The sequence below is a fragment of the Canis lupus genome, chromosome 15 (assembly GCF_011100685.1).
Source record: "Canis lupus familiaris isolate Mischka breed German Shepherd chromosome 15, alternate assembly UU_Cfam_GSD_1.0, whole genome shotgun sequence".
Lineage (NCBI taxonomy): Eukaryota > Metazoa > Chordata > Mammalia > Carnivora > Canidae > Canis > Canis lupus.
The window spans coordinates 1,237,276-1,259,506 of record NC_049236.1 but is presented as its reverse complement, the minus strand read 5'-3'; the positions used below and the strand labels follow the sequence as shown (position 1 = coordinate 1,259,506).

Here is a 22,231-nt window from a genome sequence, read left to right as displayed (position 1 = left end):
AATCATGGGGAAAACACACTTCAACTCAGAGTACATTGATTCCTTCCAAGAGATTTACATTTGATGTTCATTAACCAACTTTGACAAGTCAGAAAGCTTGCTGGTCTCTGCTATGCACACACACACACACACACACACAATCTCGATTGAATGTAAAATCTCGATAGAAACCCTGTTTTATTATCTTTACATTTCTGCTATTAACAATCCAAATGCTCCTCAGGCAATGAATTAATAGCAATAAGTAGGAGGACTGGGGAACTTTAAGGGATGGGGAGGAAAGAAATCTCTATGAATATTTCAAAGTTTTTTCCAACTTCATTAAATCAGCCCAAGGTGCTAAATTCACTGGGTCAAACTTGCAGCCATCTGCCACTTCCAGGGAATGCTTGATAGGCTTCTCAAAATTCTCCACTGAAGTACAGCAGAGCAGCAGAAAGACACCCCAGGAATTCTGAAGACATAACCCAAAGCAGCTTACTAGAAGCATGAAATTTTTATACCTCCTGTTTAATCTTTAAATGCCATGTGAATTTTATTCTTCAGCCCATATGTGGCAGCATTTTTGATGAGGAAGAAAAACTCAAAATGACTTTCCCCCAAAGTTCCAAGTCACATCCAGGAAGATGTGCCCAGTTTGTCCTATGATTTCATGTGCCCCTGGCATAACGCCCCATGTTTGAGAAGCACAGCTTTCACTGGAGGAAACAGGAAGTTCCACAGATAAAGGGGTTTTGTTTGTTTCCAGTAGAGAAAGATCTTCATTCTGGCACTGCCAGGAAACCGGTCCTTTTCCACCCAAAGGACAGCATTTCCTGAAGAGCAGATACATGTTCCTTCCCAGCTGGTGGAGAGTCCGCGAGGTGAAAAGAAAAAGGCATGCCACAAAGTTAACAATGGAGCCGTACTTGAGCAAGGATGTGCACATCACAGGAAAGAAAAAGGCCAGGGGCAAGTGGGGTCAGAGTTCAGGGAGAAGAAGAAAAACCAACAGCCAATGGCATAGAGCAAAGAGGTTAGCAGAGTGTGCAAAGCAGGAGCAGGAAGGCAGGAAGAGAAAGGGGGACAGAGCAGATGAGCAGATTAGGATTTGTGGCAAAGATCAGCAAAGTCTGAAATAATGGGGAGACAGCAGAGCACAAATAAAACTGGGCCACCGAAAGGACCTACATCCTGAGCTTCACAGAATCCCTCAAGCGGCTCCAAAGAAACTTCCTCTCAAACAGCCCAGTGCTGTCCTCTCATTCTGTCCTCTCCTTGCCACTAGCTTGTTGTCTTGTGATGTCCACTGAAGCAAAGCTTCTGGGCACCAATGGAGCTAAAGTTGCCAGGTGGTTTCCAGAACTAACTCCAAATTCTATGAACCACTGATAAACATAGGTCTGAAAATCACTTAACCCACCCTTGAATTAATGCAAGTCAGTGACAAGCATCTTCCCCTCACCCCCAAATTTAATGAGCTGAAAAACAATTCCTTGGGGTGCCCTGTTGGCTGAGTCAGCAGAGCACACAACTCTTGATCTCTGTGCCGTGAGTTCGAGCCCCATGGTGGGCACAGAGATTATGTTTAAAACAAACAAACAAACAAACATGGTTCCTTGTTGGTTTTCATTTGCATCTCTTGGATTGTTGGGCATCAGCTCTAAGGGCGCTGTATAGCCTTGTCCAGAAAGGTCCCTCTCTGCTGCTTTCATCCTTCCCTACTCTACTCCCATACAGCTGCAAGGGCTGCCGGACATACAGCCATACAGCCATACTCCCATACAGCTGTGGCTGCCGGACCTGCTGGTCCCCAAGAGCCCGTGGCGACCCCCACCTGCCCCACCCTGAGCAGCCAAGCAGGGGGGAAGGTGAGATGCCTCCTGCAGATCATACTTCAGGAAATCCCTGGGCTCCTGGCCGTCACACCAAGCCCCACGGCACCACAATCAGGGCAAAGAAATAAAAGCGAACCTCCTTTAAAAAAAATTTTTTTTTAATTTTAAAAAAAATTTTTTAAAAGCGAACCTCCTTTCCTGATTGTAATGGAGACAATCCTCAGTTCTCAAACTCAGGTGTGCAAAGCATGCGCCTTCACTGCTCTCTAATCGGCTAATATTTACTTAAACCCTCCATGTGGCAATTGCACCCAATTCCAAGTCTCTCCCCAGCCTCACCTCCACAGGGTTAGATCTAAATTCCTGGGCCTTACTCAGTGAGCGCCAAGGAGCCAGAGGCAGAGGGGCACCTGGTCCCCCAAGCCGCCCCCACCCCCCTGGCCCCTGCCCACACCTCCTCTCTCCCCTTGGATCCCTGACTGGTCCACTCAGAGGACCACAGGGCCCTCCCAAGCACAGGCCTCCTCAGCCTTCTCTAAGCCAACCTCCAAGGCCCTTGCACCTCCCAGGAGCACGTTCCCTGCCCCCTGCTGCTCAAGGACTCTGGGAAATGCTGGGGGTAGGGGGTGGGGGGCTTCTCTGCCTCCACCGAGGAAGAAGCCACCTCTGCATGGATGCTCCAGGCATTGGGAAGCAGGGTCACACCATAGTCCTGGGCTTTGCCTAAATACAGGAGCACAGCCTTCCTCCGATATCTGGATCCCCAGACTCATGAGGATTTATGGGTTTATGTGGTCACAGCCCCTGGGGATTCAGCCTAGACACAGGTGCAGCCAGCCTTGTCAGGGGCCACTGACCTGGTCCTGTCGCCCTCCTCCCATTCCCCTTCCAAGGGCACTATTACCGCCCTGGGAAAGGGGCAGGGAGATTGAGGGGGGCTAGAAAAGCCTTCTCTTGCTCAGCAGGCATCCTTCTAAATCTACTGTCTATGCACTGAGCCCTTTGGTGCCCCCCTCAGGACTGGGCTTTGGAAAATCAAAAGCCAGGCATTGATTTCTGGAATCTGCGATGGCACTTGTCCACCCCCAAGGCAATGAACGTGGAATGCCCTGGCTGCCTAGGCAGGGGGGTGTGCCATAAGTAAATGGAACCAGAGGGCCGAAAACCCAGTGAGCAACTGGAAACGGTATCCTGCCATGCTGCCCATCGTCCTCCAGCAGCCTCACAGCTATGGTGATGTTGGCTTTCCTGTTGTGCTTTGTCCCTTTGGAACTGTCCCCTTCCAAAGCCCTTAGTGAAAACATCAAATGATCACATGCTGTAATTGCTGCTTGCCCAGGGACTGGAGGAAAGAGCAAAAGGGGCTTTGGGCACATAGGGGTGAAACCGCATGAAAAGTCCAAGAACAGCAGCCAGTAGAATGTGATAGGAAGTACTGGGCAAGCATTCCATTTGTGTTGAAAAAAAAGACTTTGTATCTGGATGTACATACTTGAGCAAAATGTACAGGAAAAAAATCGTGGGGGGGGGGCACCTGGGTGGCCCAGTGGTTGAGCATTTGCCTTCAGCTGAGGTCATGACCCCGGGAGTCCTGGGATCAAGTCCCACGTCGGGCTCCCCACAGGGAGCCTGCTTCTCCCTCTGCCTGTGTCTCTGCCTCTCTCTGTGTGTCTTTCATGAATAAATAAATAAAATCTTTTAAAAAAAAAAAAAGGAAAGAAAGAAAAAGAAAGAAAGAACCGTGGGAGAGAAGTGAAACAGGGAAAAGAACTTCCCCCTTTTTCCCTCTATGCCTTATATTGTTTCAATTATTTCCAAAGCAAACGTATCTGTGTTCTGTAGAAAAATGAAAGGTAGGGTGCCTGTGGAAAAGAACCAGCAGATACAGGGAAATAGGCAAGAAGGATGGGAAAAAATGCCTTCGTTAGGGGTTTCATCCATGTCATGAAGCTGGTAAAATACAGACAGAATTTCATAGTCCTTATTAGTTATCTTTCAATTAATAAAGCAACACAAACTTGTAGGAAATTTGGAAAATGCAACGAAATATAAAAATGAAAATCATGAGTAATCTCATCCCCAGGAGACAGCCAGTGTGGACACTCTGGTCTACTTTTTACCAAACTTAACACATGTCCCATGAATATTTTCACTTATATGGGATCATTCTGTGCAAGAAATTTCATTTTGCTTTTGTGTAATTTTTGACACTTTTTCTGCCTGCTAGAGTAATATGCCCATTGTTGTAAAAAAAAAAAAATTCAGACACCTCAAGAAAGGGTATTTCTCCTAATATCCATGGTTAATAGTTTGGTGTATATTTTCCAATAAAATGTATATTTCTTTAAAGGAGATAATAAATGCTCATCAACTTACTCTTTTTATTCACCAGTCTCTCCTAGCCATCTGATTTTTTTCACTTGATACAAAGCAATATCATCCTTTCTATGGGACATAGAATATTTTATTATATAGATCATACCTATCATACCTTTTAACTAGTGCTATATTAATAGACACTTAAGATATTTCCAGTTTTATCACAAAAACTCCTTTAATGAATATTTGATCCTGATATATATAATTTCACACACTTATACAAATATTTTCTGAGATAAAATTCCTGGAAATTGATTGTGAGGTCAAATAGGATGTATGTTTTAAATTTTAAAGGACATTGCCAAACACCTCTAAAAATGCTGTAGAAATAGTTCCAACAACAGGGTATGAGAGTACTCTTCTAAAAAACCTTAGCAACACCTGGCATTATCCAGTTTTTAATATTTGATGACATGACTGGCAGACATAATATGTTATTTTACAAATATTTCCCTTAGCTTGACATTTACCTTTGGTTTAATTATAATTTTAATTGTGCCTTTTGAATGAATTTTTCGTTTTATGCAGTACAATTTAGGGTACACCAAGACTTTCAAAATGTTGACCCATATTTAATTGTGGAACTTTCATCTTATATTTAAATATTGAATCTAGCTGTAACTTGCTTGGGTTTAAGAACAGAAGTAAAGATCCAATATTGGATCTTTAAAATTGGATCCAATCCAATTTTTTTAAATCAAAAATTTAATGAAGCATAAGATACATACAGAGAAGTGCACAGAGCATAAATGTCCAGGTCGCTGAATTTTCAAAAGTAAATTTCATGCGTTCCATGCACCACACCCCTGCATGCCACACCCTGAGCTACATCGTCCAGTGCAGAAAACTGAACATAACCCATATCCAAGAAACCCCGTAAATTTCCCCTTCCAGTCATTACCCCCCCTAGGCAAGCACTATCTTGATTTATATCACCAAAAAGTAATTCTGTCTGTTTTGGTATCTGGTTTCTTTTTATCTCTGCATCATGCTCGTAAAATTCATCCATGTCTCCGTATGTAGTTATGGATAACTTATTCTTACACAGGAATAAGAATTCATACAATGGAATGTATGAATACACTATGATTTATTTATCCATTCTACTGCCTTTGGACATTTGGGTTATTTCTACTTTGAGGCTATTAATAACATAATAGGAGTGCCATGAACATTCTTAAATGACTGTTTATAACCATATATACACATCTCTCGGGTACATACTGAGGCGTGTAATTTGGAGTATGGGGTATGTGTGTTCAGCTTCAGTAGATATTACCAGTTTTCCAAAGTAGTTGTACACTCCCACCAATAATATATGAGTCAAATTCTTCATGTTCTTGTCAATACTTGATTTTACCTTTTTCATTTTGTCCATTCGAATAGATATGTAGAGATACTTATTGTGGCTTTAATTTGCATTTCTCTGAGAACAAATGAAGTTGAGTACCTTTTTTTTTTTTAAGGTTTTATTTATTTATTAGAGACAGAGAGAGAGAGGCAGAGACACAGGCAGAGGGAGAAGCAGGCTCCACACAAGGAGCCTGACATGGGACTCCATCCCGGGTCTCCAGGATCACGCCCTGGGCTGAAGGCGGCGCTAAACCGCTATGCCATTGGGGCTGCCCAGTTGAGTACCTTTTAATGTACTAATTGACCATATGAAAATCCTCTGTGCAAGCTGTTTACTTACTTTGTCCTTTTTTATCTATTTTTGTACTGAGCTACTTGCTTTTCTCTTACTGGTTTTTAGTTCTTTACAACATTTCTGCCCTATGGATTGCCCTTTCACTTTCTTCACAGTGTCTTTTGATGATCAGAAGTTTTTTTGTTTTGTTTTGTTATGTGTGGGTTTTTTTTTTTTTATTGGTGTTCAATTTACTAACATACAGAATAACACCCAGTGCCCGTCACCCATTCACTCCCACCCCCCGCCCTCCTCCCCTTCTACCACCCCTAGTTCGTTTCCCAGAGTTAGCAGTCTTTAAGTTCTGTCTCCCTTTCTGATATTTCCCACACATTTCTTCCCCCTTCCCTTATTTTCCCTTTCACTATTATTTATATTCCCCAAATGAATGAGAACATATAATGTTTGTCCTTCTCCGACTGACTTACTTCACTCAGCATAATACCCTCCAGTTCCATCCACGTTGAAGCAAATGGTGGGTATTTGTCATTTCTAATAGCTGAGTAATATTCCATTGTATACATAAACCACATCTTCTTTATCCATTCATCTTTCGTTGGACACCGAGGCTCCTTCCACAGTTTGGCTATCGTGGCCATTGCTGCTAGAAACATCGGGGTGCAGGTGTCCCGGCGTTTCATTGCATTTGTATCTTTGGGGTAAATCCCCAACAGTGCAATTGCTGGGTCGTAGGGCAGGTATATTTTTAACTGTTTGAGGAACCTCCACACAGTTTTCCAGAGTGGCTGCACCAGTTCACATTCCCACCAACAGTGTAAGAGGGTTCCCTTTTCTCCGCATCCTCTCCAACATTTGTTGTTTCCTGCCTTGTTAATTTTCCCCATTCTCACTGGTGTGAGGTGGTATCTCATTGTAGTTTTGATTTGTATTTCCCTGATGGCAAGTGATGCAGAGCATTTTCTCATATGCATGTTGGCCATGTCTATGTCTTCCTCTGTGAGATTTCTGTTCATGTCTTTTGCCCATTTCATGATTGGATTGTTTGTTTCTTTGGTGTTGAGTTTAATAAGTTCTTTATAGATCTTGGAAACTAGCCCTTTATCTGATATGTCATTTGCAAATATCTTCTCCCATTCTGTAGGTTGTCTTTGAGTTTTGTTGACTGTATCCTTTGCTGTGCAAAAGCTTCTTATCTTGATGAAGTCCCAATAGTTCATTTTTGCTTTTGTTTCTTTTGCCTTCGTGGATGTATCTTGCAAGAAGTTACTATGGCCGAGTTCAAAAAGGGTGTTGCCTGTGTTCTTCTCTAGGATTTTGATGGAATCTTGTCTCACATTTAGATCTTTCATCCATTTTGAGTTTATCTTTGTGTATGGTGAAAGAGAGTGGTCTAGTTTCATTCTTCTGCATGTGGATGTCCAATTTTCCCAGCACCATTTATTGAAGAGACTGTCTTTCTTCCAGTGGATAGTCTTTCCTCCTTTATCGAATATTAGTTGCCCATAAAGTTCAGGGTCCACTTCTGGATTCTCTATTCTGTTCCACTGATCTATGTGTCTGTTTTTGTGCCAGTACCACACTGTCTTGATGACCACAGCTTTGTAGTACAACCTGAAATCTGGCATTGTGATGCCCCCAGATATGGTTTTCTTTTTTAAAATTCCCCTGGCTATTCGGGGTCTTTTCTGATTCCACACAAATCTTAAAATAATTTGTTCTAACTCTCTGAAGAAAGTCCATGGTATTTTGATAGGGATTGCATTAAACGTGTATATTGCCCTGGGTAACATTGACATTTTTACAATATTAATTCTGCCAATCCATGAGCATGGAATATTTTTCCATCTCTTTGTGTCTTCCTCAATTTCTTTCAGAAGTGTTCTATAGTTTTGAGGGTATAGATCCTTTACATCTTTGGTGAGGTTTATTCCTAGGTATCTTATGCTTTTGGGTGCAATTGTAAATGGGATTGACTCCTTAATTTCTCTTTCTTCAGTCTCATTGTTAGTGTATAGAAATGCCACTGACTTCTGGGCATTGATTTTGTATCCTGCCACGCTACCGAATTGCTGTATGAGTTCTAGCAATCTTGGGGTGGAGACTTTTGGGTTTTCTATGTAGAGTATCATGTCATCGGCGAAGAGGGAGAGTTTGACTTCTTCTTTGCCAATTTGAATGCCTTTAATGTCTTTTTGTTGTCTGATTGCTGAGGCTAGGACTTCCAGTACTATGTTGAACAGCAGTGGTGAGAGTGGACATCCCTGTCTCGTTCCTGATCTTAGGGGAAAGGCTCCCAGTGCTTCCCCATTGAGAATGATATTTGCTGTGGGCTTTTCATAGATAGCTTTTAAGATGTCGAGGAATGTTCCCTCTATCCCTACACTCTGAAGAGTTTTGATCAGGAATGGATGCTGTATTTTGTCAAATGCTTTCTCTGCATCCAATGAGAGGATCATATGGTTCTTGGTTTTTCTCTTGCTGATATGATGAATCACATTGATTGTTTTACGGGTGTTGAAGTGTGGGTTTTTTTTAAGATTTTATTTATTTATTCATGAGAGACACACACACAGAGAGGCAGAGACACAGGCAGAGGGAGAAGCAGGCTCCGTGCAGGGAGCCCGATGTGGGACTCGATCCCGGAACTCCAGGATCACACCCCGGGCCGAAGGCGGCACCCGGGCTGCCCCTGATCATTAATTTTTTATTTCAATCTAATCTAGTTTATCAATATTTCCCTCTATAGTTAGTGCTTTTGTGTCTTCTTTAAAAGATGTTTGCTATCCCAAGGTTACACAGATATTCTCTTATGTTTCCTCCTAAGACCTTTATTGTCTTACCTGTCATAGTTAGATCTACAATGCAGCTGGAATTAATTTTGTGAATGGTTTGAAGAAGAGATCAAGATTCACTTTTTCCATATGGACATTAAATTGAACCAGCACCATTTATTGAAAAGACACTCTCTTCTACATTTCAGGATTACCTTTGTTGCAAATCAGGTGATCATATAAGGATCTCTTCCTAAATTTCCTAATATGTTCCATTGGGCCCTTTGTGTATTCTGGCACAAATACCACAGCTTTAATTACTATAGCTTTATAATAAGTCTAGATGTCTTGGGCAGCCCGGGTGGCTCAGCGGTTTAGCGCTGCCTTCAGTCCAGGGCCTGATCCTGGGGTCCTGGGATCGAGTCCCAGGTCGAGCTCCCTTCATGGAGCCTGCTTCTCCCTCTGCCTGTTTCTCTGCCTCTCTCTCTCTGTGTTCCTCTCATGAGTAAATAAAGGAAATCTTAAAAAAAAAAATGTCTAGATGTCTGGTAGTGGAAGTTCTCTCAGCTTTGTTCTTATTCCTCATGATTGTCTTAGCTAATTTTGCCTCTTTTCCTTTCCATACAAATTTCACAGTTCAGATAATGTCCCTTTAAAAGTCTTTTATAATTTTGAATGGTTTACATAAATTTGGGGGAACTGACATCTTTACCACATTGAGTCATCCAGTCTATGAACATAGTATATCTCCCCATCTACTAAAGTCTTATTTAATTTCTCTCAATATATATTCTTATTTTCAGTGTAGAGATATTGTACATCTCTATTACATTTATACCTATAAATTTGGTGTTTTTGAGGCTATTGTAAATGGTATCATTTTTTAAAATTTGTTTACTATTCTTCGTTACTAGTATACAGAAATACAACTGATTTTTATATGTTGATCTTGTATCCATCAGCCTTGCTAAATTTTCTTATTAATTCCAAGAGTTTATCTAAAGATTCTTTTGGATTTTCTGGATACACAATCATGTTACATCCTAATTGTGACAATTTTATTACTTTCTCTGCCCTTGCTGCCACGGCTAGCGGTTCTAATGCAATAATAAATAGAAGTCATGCTAGCAGACATCCCAGAGAGAAAGAAGGCTTTCAACATTCCACCATTAAGTATGATGTTTAAGTTATTTGTAGGCACTCATTATCAGATAAAGAATTTCCCTTGCTAAGACTTATTCTTTTTATCATGAATCAATGCTGAATTTTATCTAATCTTTTTCCGCATTTATTGAGATTACTGTATGTATTTTCTCCTTATTCTGTTATTGTGAATTATCCTCATTTTCAAATATTAAACTACTTGTAAATTCCTGAAACCTGTCCCATTGGTTATGGCATATTATCCTTTTTATACATTATTGAATTCATTTTGATTATATTTTGTTTAGGATTTCTGTATCAATGTCCATGAGAGGGTTCAGTCTTTAATTTCCTTTTCTTGTGATGTCTTCATCAGGTTTTGATACAAAGATTTTTCTTAAGAATGAGTGAGCACATGTTACACTTTTTTTCTATTCTCTGGGGAAATGTGTAAGATTGGTGTTATTACTTCATTTAAACATTGGGAAGACTTTACCAGAGAGACCATATAGACCTACAGAGCCTCTTTGGTTGGTTGGTTGGTTGGTAGTAATGTCTTTAATAACGAATTCAATTCTTTAATAGATCTAGTTCCATTCAGATTTTCAATTTCTTCTTGTGTTGGTTTTGATATGTCAGGCTTTAAAGAAATTTGTTTTTTCATCTAAATTGTCAAATATGTTCACATAAAATTGTTCATAACATCCCCTTATTAATAATCTATTTCAGGGGTGTCTGTCTGGCTCAGTTGGTAGAGCATGCATCTCTCGATCTCAAGGTCATGAGTTCAAGCCCCATGTTGGGCATGGAGCCTACTTAAGAAAATAGTAATAACAATCTATTTTATCTTTAAATGCCTAATCACTTTCTCAAAACCACTTGTTAAATAATATGTCTCTTAGAAACTATGATATGCCACCTCTATCATTCATGAATTTCATTTAATAAGCCATTCAAAAATATGTATCAGCTCAAATCATGACCCAGACATTATTCCAGTGCTGGGAATAAGCATTAAATAAGACAACATTCCTACTATACAAAGTTTAAACTTAGTGAAGAAAACAGACAACAAACAAGATCATGACAAGTATTCTGAGGAACAGAGCAGGATAAGGTTGTGAGGAGGGGGAAGGCAAGGACTATTTACATGCAAGAATCAGAGGAGGTCTCTTTGAAGAGGTTATATCTGTCATAGACCTGAATGACATGATGGAATGAGCCATAACAAGATCAGAAGGAAGAACGGCAAAGGCCCTATGGTAGTAATGTACTTGGGAAGGTCCAGAAAGAGCAAAGAGGCCAGTGTAACCGTAGCAGAGTAAGTGAGAGAGAAAGAAGCATAAGATAAATTTAGAAACCTAGGTAGGAGCCAGATTGTACACAGTCCTATAGACTCTGATAATGATTTGGGGTATTCTAAATGTAATGAGAAAACACTGGTTTTAAGCAGGCATGTAACGTGATATCTTTTATGTTTTAAAAGACTTCTCTAGGGGCGCCTAGGTGGCTCCATCAGTGAAGCATCCAGCTTTTAATTTAAGCCCAGATCATGACCTCAGGATTGTGAGATCCAGCCCCACACTGAGCTCCAGCACTGGGTGTAGAACCTGCCTTAGATTATCTCTCTCCCTCCCCTTCTGCCCCTCTAAAAAAGGAAGAGGGAAAAAATTTATATAAAATTTATAAAATTTTATATAAATATACTTTATGTATAAAATGTAATTTTATTAAATTTTCTAAAAAGACTCCTCTAACCATGTGTGTAGAATAGAATGAGGGAGGCTATTGTAATAATCCAAGCAAAGGATGGTCATGACTTGGATGATGGTGGGAACAGCTGAGGCCAGGCTAAGTGCTCAGATGCAGTCCATGTTTTGAAGGCAGAGGCGACAGGACTTCCTATTGGCCTAAATGTGGGAGTCATAGGAAAGAGAAGATTCAAGGATAACTTCAAGGTTTGGGGTCTGAACAACTGGGTAGATGGCGGTGCCCTTCTACAAGCCTGAGAATAAAGGAAAAGGTTCGGAGTAGGGAGTTCAAAATCAGGACTTTGGTATAAGACATGTTAAGTTTCAGATCTTGTCAAATGCTCCAGTATAGAATCAAAGTGGGCAAATGAATACATGGGTCTAAACTTCAGAAGAATGATGAAAACCGGAGATATAAATTTAGGAGTCATGTACAAATAGATATTTGATACCATAAAACAGGATAAATTCATCTAAGAATGGAGAAGAGTCCAAGGCCTGAGCCTGCAATACTCCCAACTTTAAAAACTGGAAAGATAAAAAAAAAAAAAAAAAAAAAAAAAAAACTGGGAAGAGAGAATCCGCAGCAAAGATGACTGAGGAGCATCCAATCCAATGAGGTGAAATCTCCATATGTGTGTGTTTCTGAATTTAATACTCTTCTTTCCTGATCTTTCTGTCAATCCTTGTATCAGTTTTGAGTCCTTCAATTCCAACAAACAATCCAACTCCAATAAGCTTAGGCCATGAAAGAAAAACCGGGGATGGCTCTAATAGTGTCACTTGGATGCAGTTTCTCTGCTATGCTTTCCAACATGGTGGCTTTGTAGTTGGTTTCATGTAATAATGACAAGGCGGGGGTCCCACAACAAGAGGAGGGTCACAATAGCAATCTGGAACCACCTCAAACCAAATTCATGGCTGCAGTTCTGTAAAATCAAGGTGGTAAAAAAAAACAGTCCTCAAAATCTATGCAAAGGCTGGCCAGTGATCACAACCCACCTCTTCCTTTTTGTCTTGCTCTTCTTTTTGTCTTGGGAAACCTCTACTATCTCTAAGTAAAACCACTTAGAGATGGTTTTACTTCTGGTTCACCTTTACCCTGAGTAGTTCCAGCTTTATATGGAAATAGTCTCCTATGAGACTCTCCACCTTGGGCAAGCTACAGACTTTGACTTCTAACCTCCTTGCCCTGCGAGGCTGCCAAAACCAAAGCCCTATTTTATTAGAATCAACAAACATTCTCAGGGCAAAAGCGACTGAAGCCTTCTAGTGACCTGCACATCCCTCTCGGTTCCCATCAGACCATAGATTTCCACTTGATTGCCCCTTTTTCTCTTCTCAGTTCTTTAGTGCTTTTAAGGAAATTTAATTTTTTCTAATTTAAAAAATATACCCAAATATTTTAATAGTTTTCAGCGGGAACTTTGGTCCACATAACCCTGCCTACCATTATCAGAAGAAAAAAAAAAAAAAGGCTACCATTTCCTTCTTTGTTACCATTGAAGGAGTTAGTTTTCCTTGGCAGTTACAGTATTTGCATGAGGTTCCTCTAGCCAGGGGAGGGGAGGACGACCACGATACTCTTTCAAATGAGCTATTTTTTTGCAATCCAAAGGCTGTCTTCCTCCCTGCCTCCCACAGAGACAGAACAGTCCCCATAAACATGGTAGCTCACAGGTGTGGTTCTCCAGGTAACCCCATTTCTTTGGCTTCTTTGACCCAAACTAGGAAGGTATATTCCTTCAGCTACACCCAGTTCCCAACAGTTGCTACAAGCAAGGGATATAGCTTTTTCACATCAGGTTGCACTTTTTACCTTAAAGAGCATGATTTTCTAGAACTTTCTGAGATCTGTAGCTACAGGGCTCTCTCACCATCTCCATGCTGCCTCTCTTCATTTCCTCCCACATGGCTGCCACCTGACCTCATCAATTCAGGATATTCTTCACACACATTTTGAAGCCTATGAATTAAATTTCTCTCCTAATTTTGCCAAAAGTAGAATAGTTTGCAAGGTTTTCATTATTATTTTTTCACCTTCCTTTGTTGCTTTTGAATGTTTTTCAGGAAAAGAAGGGGAAATGCCAACTAACACAGCAATGTTTTTATTCAAAGGTTGGACTCATCTTGACTCCTCTCTTTCTCTCACATCTAATACCAAATATGTCCTCGAGTCCGGTCAATTCTACCTTCAAAATATATTCAGAACTTGTCCACTTCTCACCACCTCCACCTCCACCCAAGTCGAAACCACCATTGTATTTTATCTGGACTATCGCACTGCCTCCTAATTAGTTGTCCTGGATTCACCTTAGCTGCCTTACTGTCTATTGTCTATACAGTATTTACATTTTTCAAAACAGAAGCCAGATCATGCCACCTGTGCTCAAAAATCTTCCAATGGAAAAAAAAAAAAAAAAGAAAAAAAAAAAATCTTCCAATGGCTTCCTATCTCAGTAGAATAAAATCAGTCTTTAATAGAGATATGAGGCCCTACATTCTCTCCCAGTATTCATTGCATTCCAGCCACAATATACCCTCCTTGCTATTCTTCAAATAAGTCAAGCATACTCCTACCTCAGGGCCTTTGTACTTGTTGAACGCTCCGCAGGGAACGCAGCACCCCTGGGTCTCCTCATGGCTTACACCTCTCCTCATTCACATCTCTGCTCAAATATCACTGCATCAAGAGGTCTTCCTTGAACACCCTCTCTACCATAACAGCATTACCTCCAACATCCACTCTGTTTCCCTACTCAGTTTATATTTCTTCCTTGCACTTATCACCACCTTATATACTTTACGTTACTTCCTTTTTTGTTCGGAGTTGTTTTTTCCCCACACCCAAATATAAGCTCTATGAGAACAAGGCCATTGTCTGGTTTTATTCACTGATCTATCACAAGAATCTAGAATGGTGCCTGGCCCTATAGCAAACACTCAATAAATACCACTGAGTGAATGCAGTGGCTACAGAGGAACCCACTGCAGGAAGGATAGGGAAAGTAGAGACCAGGCAACTCCGCCGCCCTCTCTGCTGCCAGGCGCTCTCTCACCTGCCTGCCATCCAGCTTCTTTGCTCACTCATCTATCTTTCTGCTGTCACTGCTGTCAGCCCGAATCTAGAAGTCCTTCCTGCCTGAGGATCCTCAGCTCAACCGATTCAGTGTCCAAATCCCAGATATCTAATTGGTCCCCCTTAGTCCAAGAACCCATCCAGAATCCAATTAGCCATTGCTGGGGGGCAGAAGGAGAGGGTGGATGTGTCTGTTCACATGCCAAGTAGAGCCACCCTCTCTAGGCACCCTGCAAAGCGGAAAAATTGCTGGGGATCATTAATTTACATACAGAACAAGCCTCCACTAAAGCATCCCTGCCACCAGCAGAGAACATGTGCCTAACTTCCATAAGGGTGCCTCTAACTCAAATGCCCTCCGAGTCCTGGCGAGCAACACAAATGAGTGAAGAGGGCAGGGTGGCAAGACGGCAAGCTGGGAGCAGCCGCTGTTCCTGACTATTGCCAGGGAGGAATGCAGGCCTGGTGGTGCCCCGTCTTCTGAGGGTTCCCGAGAAGCCAAGAAATTGGGGAATCTCAGTGTGAAATCTACTACTTTCTAAATGATGACAATTAATCCAGTTTTTAAAAAATAAAACACTGTGCAGACCAAATAAAACACATCTGCTGACCAAATCTGGCTCAGGGCTACCAGTGTGTGATTCTGTTTTATACAGTCAGCTCAAAAATAGGACACAAGTAATTTATCACACTCAAAAGCAATGTTTCCCAGGGGGATTCAGAGTGAGGATTTCATTAGCTGGAGTAACCAGGCCTCTCAGCCCCCTTCACAGCACCTGCCCCGGCCTCTCCACCAACGCTCCTACAAACTCCCACCAACTTCTCACTGGGAGAGACAGGGTCTAGTGGAAACCACTCGGCTTCAGAATCAAGCAAACCTGGATTCAAAGCCGGGGCTACCTCCTGACATTCCTTAACCTTGTCTAGGCCTCAGTTTCTTCCTCTGCAAAGTGGGAATACTAAGTCCCACGTGGCAGGGTCCTAAGGAACAGAGTTAATGTAAGCAAAGTGCCTGCAACCTAACAGAGGCACAGAGTAAATGACCCCTGGTAACAGATTAGGAGCTGCTTTCCCCACAGAAAGGTGGGGAAAATCCACAACTGCAGGTACAGGATATTCATAATAAGCTGATGCCACCTAAACTTCTATGTGGAATAAAAAAAAAATGTATTTAGCAAGGCAAATAAGGATGGGAAATACAGCCCTTCAGGACTCCAGAAGCTCACACTAAAGTAGCTGCTTGTGAACCTCGTCCAGAGCATCTACATTTACAGAAGCCAGCACTAATTAAAATTCGTAGACATCAATTATCTGATTATCCAAGAACTCTCTCAACTTTTAAAGTCATTCTTTGTATGCATATTTCAACACAACACCCAAGTCAAGTAAACACATGCCACTTCTCCAACGGCCTAAAAAGATTTTTTTTAATTAAAAAATCAAAACTTTAATTCTATAGCTCTGGGAGACACAACTTAGAAAAGAAAGCCGTGTTTGCAAAGGGTAAACCTTAATGCCATCCCCATCTGGTGTGGACTGCCAGTGACTACACTGGGACAGCCCTCCATCTACCAACAAACACGGGGAAGCAGCCACTGCAAACAAGGATCTGCAACCACTGGCAATCCTGCCTCCTTCTCCCACCCCTACCCTGCCCTGTGCTTTCCAGGGAGGGGGCAGGCAGTGAAGACCACCCCTGCCCCAGGCCAGAACCAGATGCCCACACAGAACACTTGACTTCATACCACACAGCACCCAGCAAGTGAGTCATGAAAGAAGGGGTCATCCTATGAGGAAGTGCCCTCCAGGAACCAAGGGGAGCCTCAACTGCGAAATCCAGAAACATTTCTACCAGCAGAGACTCAAAGCAGGCTTGTCCACCCATGAGGCTTAAAAAGAAACTTGTCCCTAATCGCCTGTACTCTCCCGCCAAGAGGCGCTGAGCTCTTCCACCCCAGATACACCCAGGCCTATTCCTAGGTCCTAGGGCTCTCAGAATCCTACATGTCCAGGATCCACTGTGCTCCAGGAAGACCCAAGCACCGGAAAATCACTTCCCTCCTTCACTGCCAAGCCTCTCCTAGGAGGCAGGTGATCAGGAATTACATAAGCCATTTTCTAGATTAAATAAAAAAAAAAAAAAAAAAAAAAGGTGGGGGGGTCAGGAGTCTAAGACGGGTGGAATAAAATTGAAGCTCTGCCAGGGGCTGACAATCCTTGAAGCTGGGCATCGGGTGAACAGGGGTCCTCTTTTCTCTATTTGCATCTATGTTTAAAATGTACCATAATAAACAAGTTGTTAAAGGGGTGTGGCGAGAGGACACTAGTTACAACCTGAAAACAAAACCAAGTGTCCTTTGCTCTCCACCCTGTGTTTGAACACAGAAAAATCTGGGAAGTCCTCAGCCTCTCAGATCCACAGGCCGGAGGGTTCATGCACTCCCAGGGCAGAGACAGCAACTTCTAAAGCACCACACATCACACTCGCTGTCCTCAACAAAATCACCTTTGAAAAACTCCCTAGAACTTTTCAAAATGATTCTGGCACGACCCAGCTTCCCTTCTTGGCCTGCAAACCTTCTGCCTCCAGAAATCACCCCTACAGCCTCATCCCACTACAAGGGCCTCTACTTCCTGTTCCAAACTAGTGTGTTGAGCAATCTAGCTATTGAAATAGCTCCTGGGTGGCAGACAAATGCCTGTGTTCCAGCAGCTCGTTTAGCTGATTCTCCTTCCTGGGGGCCAGAAGCCAGGGTACCATTATCACTTTCAGGAAGTCAAGGAACACTTCGTATAACCTCCTTCTTCTCCTTTCTCCTTCCTTTCTCCTTTCTTTCTCCCTTCTCCTTCTCTTTCTTCTTCTTCTTTTCCTGTAACTTCAACTTGCTCCTCATAAGAAATTGTTTTTATGATCTAAAGTGGATTTTGTCAATCTCAACACTGTTGAGATTGGCATTTGGGGTTACTAATTCCCGGTCTGGGGGGGGGGGGCATCCTGTGCACTGTAGGATGCTCAGCAGCATCCCTAGCCCCCACCCACTAAATGCCAGGAGCTCATACCCCAGTTGTGACAACCCAGAATGTCCCAGACATTGCCCCCACGTTCCCTAGGGAGCAAAACTGCCCCTGTTTGAGAATCACAGGTTTAAAAGATATTGAAAACCCAAGACCAATTATTGTCCTGGGAAAAAAAAATTGAGGTTATACAATTTATTTCCACAGGCACTATTAGATAATATATGTCAACATATAAATTGGTAAATATGAATATTCAAGACATGCTGCATCCTAAGCCGGAAACACATAAATTAACAAGAGAAAATTCAACTTATAATACTCCTGACTACTTTTCCTGTCTTTGTGGTTTCCTGCGTAAATCTTGGTTCCTCCAAATTATTCTGTTTGCCTGTCAATGTGGTAATCATTTCACCCAGGCCTCCTCTGAAGTGCCCCATCATCTGCCTTAGAAGGAAAAATTTCTAATGACCCTGAGCACTCCCCAAGGTGGGCTGGCTCTCCAGCACTTATTTTACAGGTGTCATGGGAAAACAGAATCCCCCCAAAGAAGGTTTCCTAACGAAATGACAAAGACAGCATCACCAACAGGTCAGGTACAACTCCAGATAACACCTGATTCCCACCGTGACCAAGAAGCACCAGACACCACTGGCGGAGCCCAAGGAGTCTGCAACTCCCACAGGGACTCCAACCCCCACAGGGAAATACTGTTACATTTCTTCATTAGGCAGAGGGAGTTTCCCACTGTATTTAAATGGGACACTCCCTTCTAGAGAAGAAAGAAAATCTGTTTCCAGTCTACAGGGGCCTTCCCATTAAGCCCCAGTCTATTATCCAGCTTTGGGGAACAAAGGTAGCTGTCTCCCCTGCCCACCCCATCACACTCCCCAGCTCCATTCGGGGGTTCTCCAATGCCCCCACCCCACCCCACCCCAGGGAGACACTGACTTGTTCTCCCCCTCTGACGCTTGTGGACAGTCAAGCACTGGGAGGGAGAGGGGGTGGATTCCGTCTTTTGGGGTCCATTCCTCCCTCTGTTACCCCAAAGTCACTGCCTGTCTCAGTCTGGACCACCCCAATCCTAGATTCTGACCAAGGCTTCCTACCTATCTCCCTGGTTTCACACTTCCCTTCTAATCCAGGTTTTATGCCAATGATGATCCATCAAGAGCACAAGCCAGAAGGGCCCAGAATCCTTCTGTGGGTTCCCATTCCCTGTCACTGGATACAATTCCAACTTCTTTGGTGCACAGATTTGTGAAGCCCATCCAATGTCTGACCCACAAGGTGTCCGAGTAGGAGCAGGATGAGCACTGAGTGGGAGGGATTTACCCACTGGATTTATGGGCAGATGGAAGGGGAAAAGAGAGGAGGGAGGAGGGTGTCAAACTCAATGACCCTAAAGTTCCCTTTCAATCCTGACTTCTTGTGATTCTGAGAACTCCTGGGTCCACCACTCAGAGCCTCCCATCATCGGACCCCAAGCCTCCTGCAAAGTAATGCCACACTGTCCCCCACAAATGCCCCTCACACAGGACGGGACCTGGTTACCTCACTTCTACAGGATGACTTCTTTCCTGGTCGGCTTTCATTCTCCTCATTACAAAAGGAATGATGCTGGTGGCAACAGAATAAAATAATAGAGGAGTATTTAAGATGAAATCTCTCAACCATTACACTCCCATAATAGCCCCTAGCAGCCCAGAGTGCTGGGTATGCCCCTGTTCCTTCCCCATCACACACACACACACACACACACACACACACACACACAACACTAGTTTGAAACTTGATCTTACACAGTGCCTTAGGGAGGAGGACATTTAATTCTGACGTGCACTCACTCATCTCTCCAGCACCCCATGAGGTTAAGTCTAGTTAGTTCATCTGCTTCGACTGCTGCTGTTCCACCAATGAGGGAATACAAAGCAGGAGAGTGTGCATCCTGCTGGAAATCACACATGAGCTGCAGCAGAGTTAAGACCACAACAAGAAAAAAAAAAAATAAGAAGACAAAAAAATAAAAATAAATAAAAATAAAAATAAAAAAGACCACAAGAACCCGTAACCCAGTGTCTGCTGCTGCGCCATAAAGCACTCTTCACCCACGCTACAGAATGCAATGTCCTACAGACAGAAGGCAGAAATAAATACCTGTTGAAAGAATAATCTACGGAGGCAGGATAGCACAGTGGTTGGTTAAGTACTTGGACTCTGAACTCAGGCTGTCTAGGTTAGACTCCAGCTGTCATCTACCCCACTGTGCCACCTGAGTCCATCAACGGGACCTCAATTTCAGCATCTGAAACATGAGGTCATGACAGTACTTCCCTTACAAGGTCACTGTGAGAACGGGAAAGCACCCAAAACAGTGTCTGGTACGTGTGCTCATAAAATCAGCATCAACAGCTCTCACAGAAGCCCCGAAACACAATAAATGTCACCCTTCTTAAAATGTAGGCCGGCAAATCAAAACCACATCTTGTTAGCTCCATACCTTGTCCCAAAAGAAATCAGCATGGGGAAGAAACTCAGATGATACAACTCGAAAAAATATCTAAGTGACCCAGTGACTGCAACCCAGTGACTACTCCAGGGAGGAATGACCTCAGAGATCAGTAACACCTACTGCACCGAAGAATTAAAAAAAAAAAAAAAAAAAAAAAAACCTTAACAGCCTTTAACAGTCATTATCCAAGTAAAGTGGGCTGCAAATCTGTTGGAGAACTGTTTTTGCCGTGATAATATTTCTAGTGCCTTGCTGCTTCTATACTAAACGTACTGGTGTTGCAGAACTGGCATGCTAATAGAATGATCATTGTAGGAACACTATTAACATGAATTAGACATTATTAAAGATTCAACGCTAGGACAGTGCCTCATTACAGAAGTTTCGGGCTGTATTGCTTAATGGGCAGATAAAAGTGCTAATTCTTAAGCCCACTCGTGGAGGATGTCTCCAGGCAGGTGTGGAAACCACAGGTAGCAAGAGGTCTAGGGACTAGAGGAGGAGCCGCCTTGCCAACCCCGGTGGACACAGTCCTATACGGGGAAGATGGGGACGGGACAGGAAGAGCCAAGGTTCCCTGCACAGGAGGGGTCACCTGGTGAAGCAGACAAGTATCCAAACTTGCCTGAGTCTCAGGTTGGTTGGTTTTCCCTGAGCCACTGCCTCGGCAACACTTCTGAAACCTCCTCTGCCTGCGTGAAGACGATCGGGGACCCTCAACACACGGCGTGAGCGAGAAGCACAGGAAAGCGACCCCTTCCCGGGCCACCAGAGGACCTGAGCAGCTCTCCCGCCTGCACCTCGGCCCAGAGCATCCCCCTGCAAGCAGCCTCAAGCTCTCGGGGGGGGGGGGGGGGGGGGGGGGGGGGGGGGGCTCTTGCAGAGTTGCTAGACCCGAGGCATTAGCCACGCGCTTCAGGATCTGTTTTGCAAAGCACCTGGCCAGGTATCAACTGTCGGGGAAACGCTAAGGCCGTTCGCCTACCTGGTCTGAATGTCAATGCTAAATTAGGAACGGGAGCAGCGCCGAGCGGGAGGGGAGGCTGAGCCGCCCGGGCCGCTGCAGCCCCGGGGCCGGGCTCCCGGCAGGACTTCGGGGAGGGCGACCTGGGCCGGAGCCGCCCCGGGAAAGGCGACGCCGCGCGCCGGGCGCATCCTCGCGGCCCGGCCTCGGTCTCCGCGCAGCCCCGGGGGATGTGCACGGGCGCCGGCCACAGAGTGAAACTTTGCGGGTCCCCGCGGGCGCGTCGCGGGGACAGGTGGGGACCCCCGCCCGCCGCCCCTGCGATTGTGTAACCGGCCGGGGGGCGCGCACGGCCCCGCCCCCGCCCCCGCCCCACGCCCGGCTGCGGAGCGCGGCCCCGGCACCCGCTGCAGCGCGCAGCCCGGGCCGCGGGGGGGGCGTCGGACCGCCCCCCGGGACCGCCCCCGGCCGGCGGGGAGCCGCGGCGCTGACACGGCCCGGAGGGGGCGCCCGCGCGGCGGAGCGAGCGGAGGAGGGGGCGCCGGGGCTCGGCAGGCGGCCGGCCTTACCTGCGCCCGGGCCGGCACGGCGGGACGCGGCTCGGGATGCCGGGGCGGCGGGCGGCGGGCGGCAGCGCGGGCGGCCACCGGGCCACGGCGGGTACGGAACGGCGGCGGCGGCGGCGGCGGCGGCGGCGGGCGCGGGACTGACAGCCCCAGGCCCCGCCCCCGGGCCCCGGGCCCCGCCCCCCGCGGCCGCGCGGCTGGCCCCGCCCCCTCCGCCCTCCGCGGGGTCAGGCTCGGTCCACCAGCCGGGCGGGCGGGGGCGCTCGCTTCCGATTGGCCCGAGGGACGCCCGCCCCGCCCACTCCCCGCCCCCTCCGCGGCCCGGAGCGGCGCATGCGCGGTGCTGGCGGGCTGGGTCCCCCGCGGCGGGCGCCGGCCGGGCGTCCTCGCCGGTCCGGGGCGGCCGGGAGCCCCGGGTGGCCCGAGGAGCCGGGAGTCAGGCCCACACTACGGGGTGCATGGTCCGCAGTCACCTGGAAACGAGTCGACGGGAGGCAACCAAACCGGAGTGGGCCAGGCTCTACCCAGAGGAGACCCCAAGATGTGACCTGCTGCGGAAAACCAGCCCCCAGCCCCCTGCACGTGC

General features: G+C 45.0%; 1 protein-coding gene across 1 annotated transcript in view; it reads right to left on the bottom strand.

Annotated features, from left to right (window-relative positions):
• Positions 1-21,689, bottom strand: part of HIVEP3 (HIVEP zinc finger 3) — a 459,199-nt gene extending 437,510 nt beyond the window's left edge. Inside the window, exon 1 of the mRNA XM_038557696.1 lies at positions 21,649-21,689. The gene's annotated coding sequence lies outside the window, so the exon portion shown is untranslated. The remainder of the gene's footprint in view (positions 1-21,648) is intronic.
• Positions 21,690-22,231: the final 542 nt, after the last annotated feature.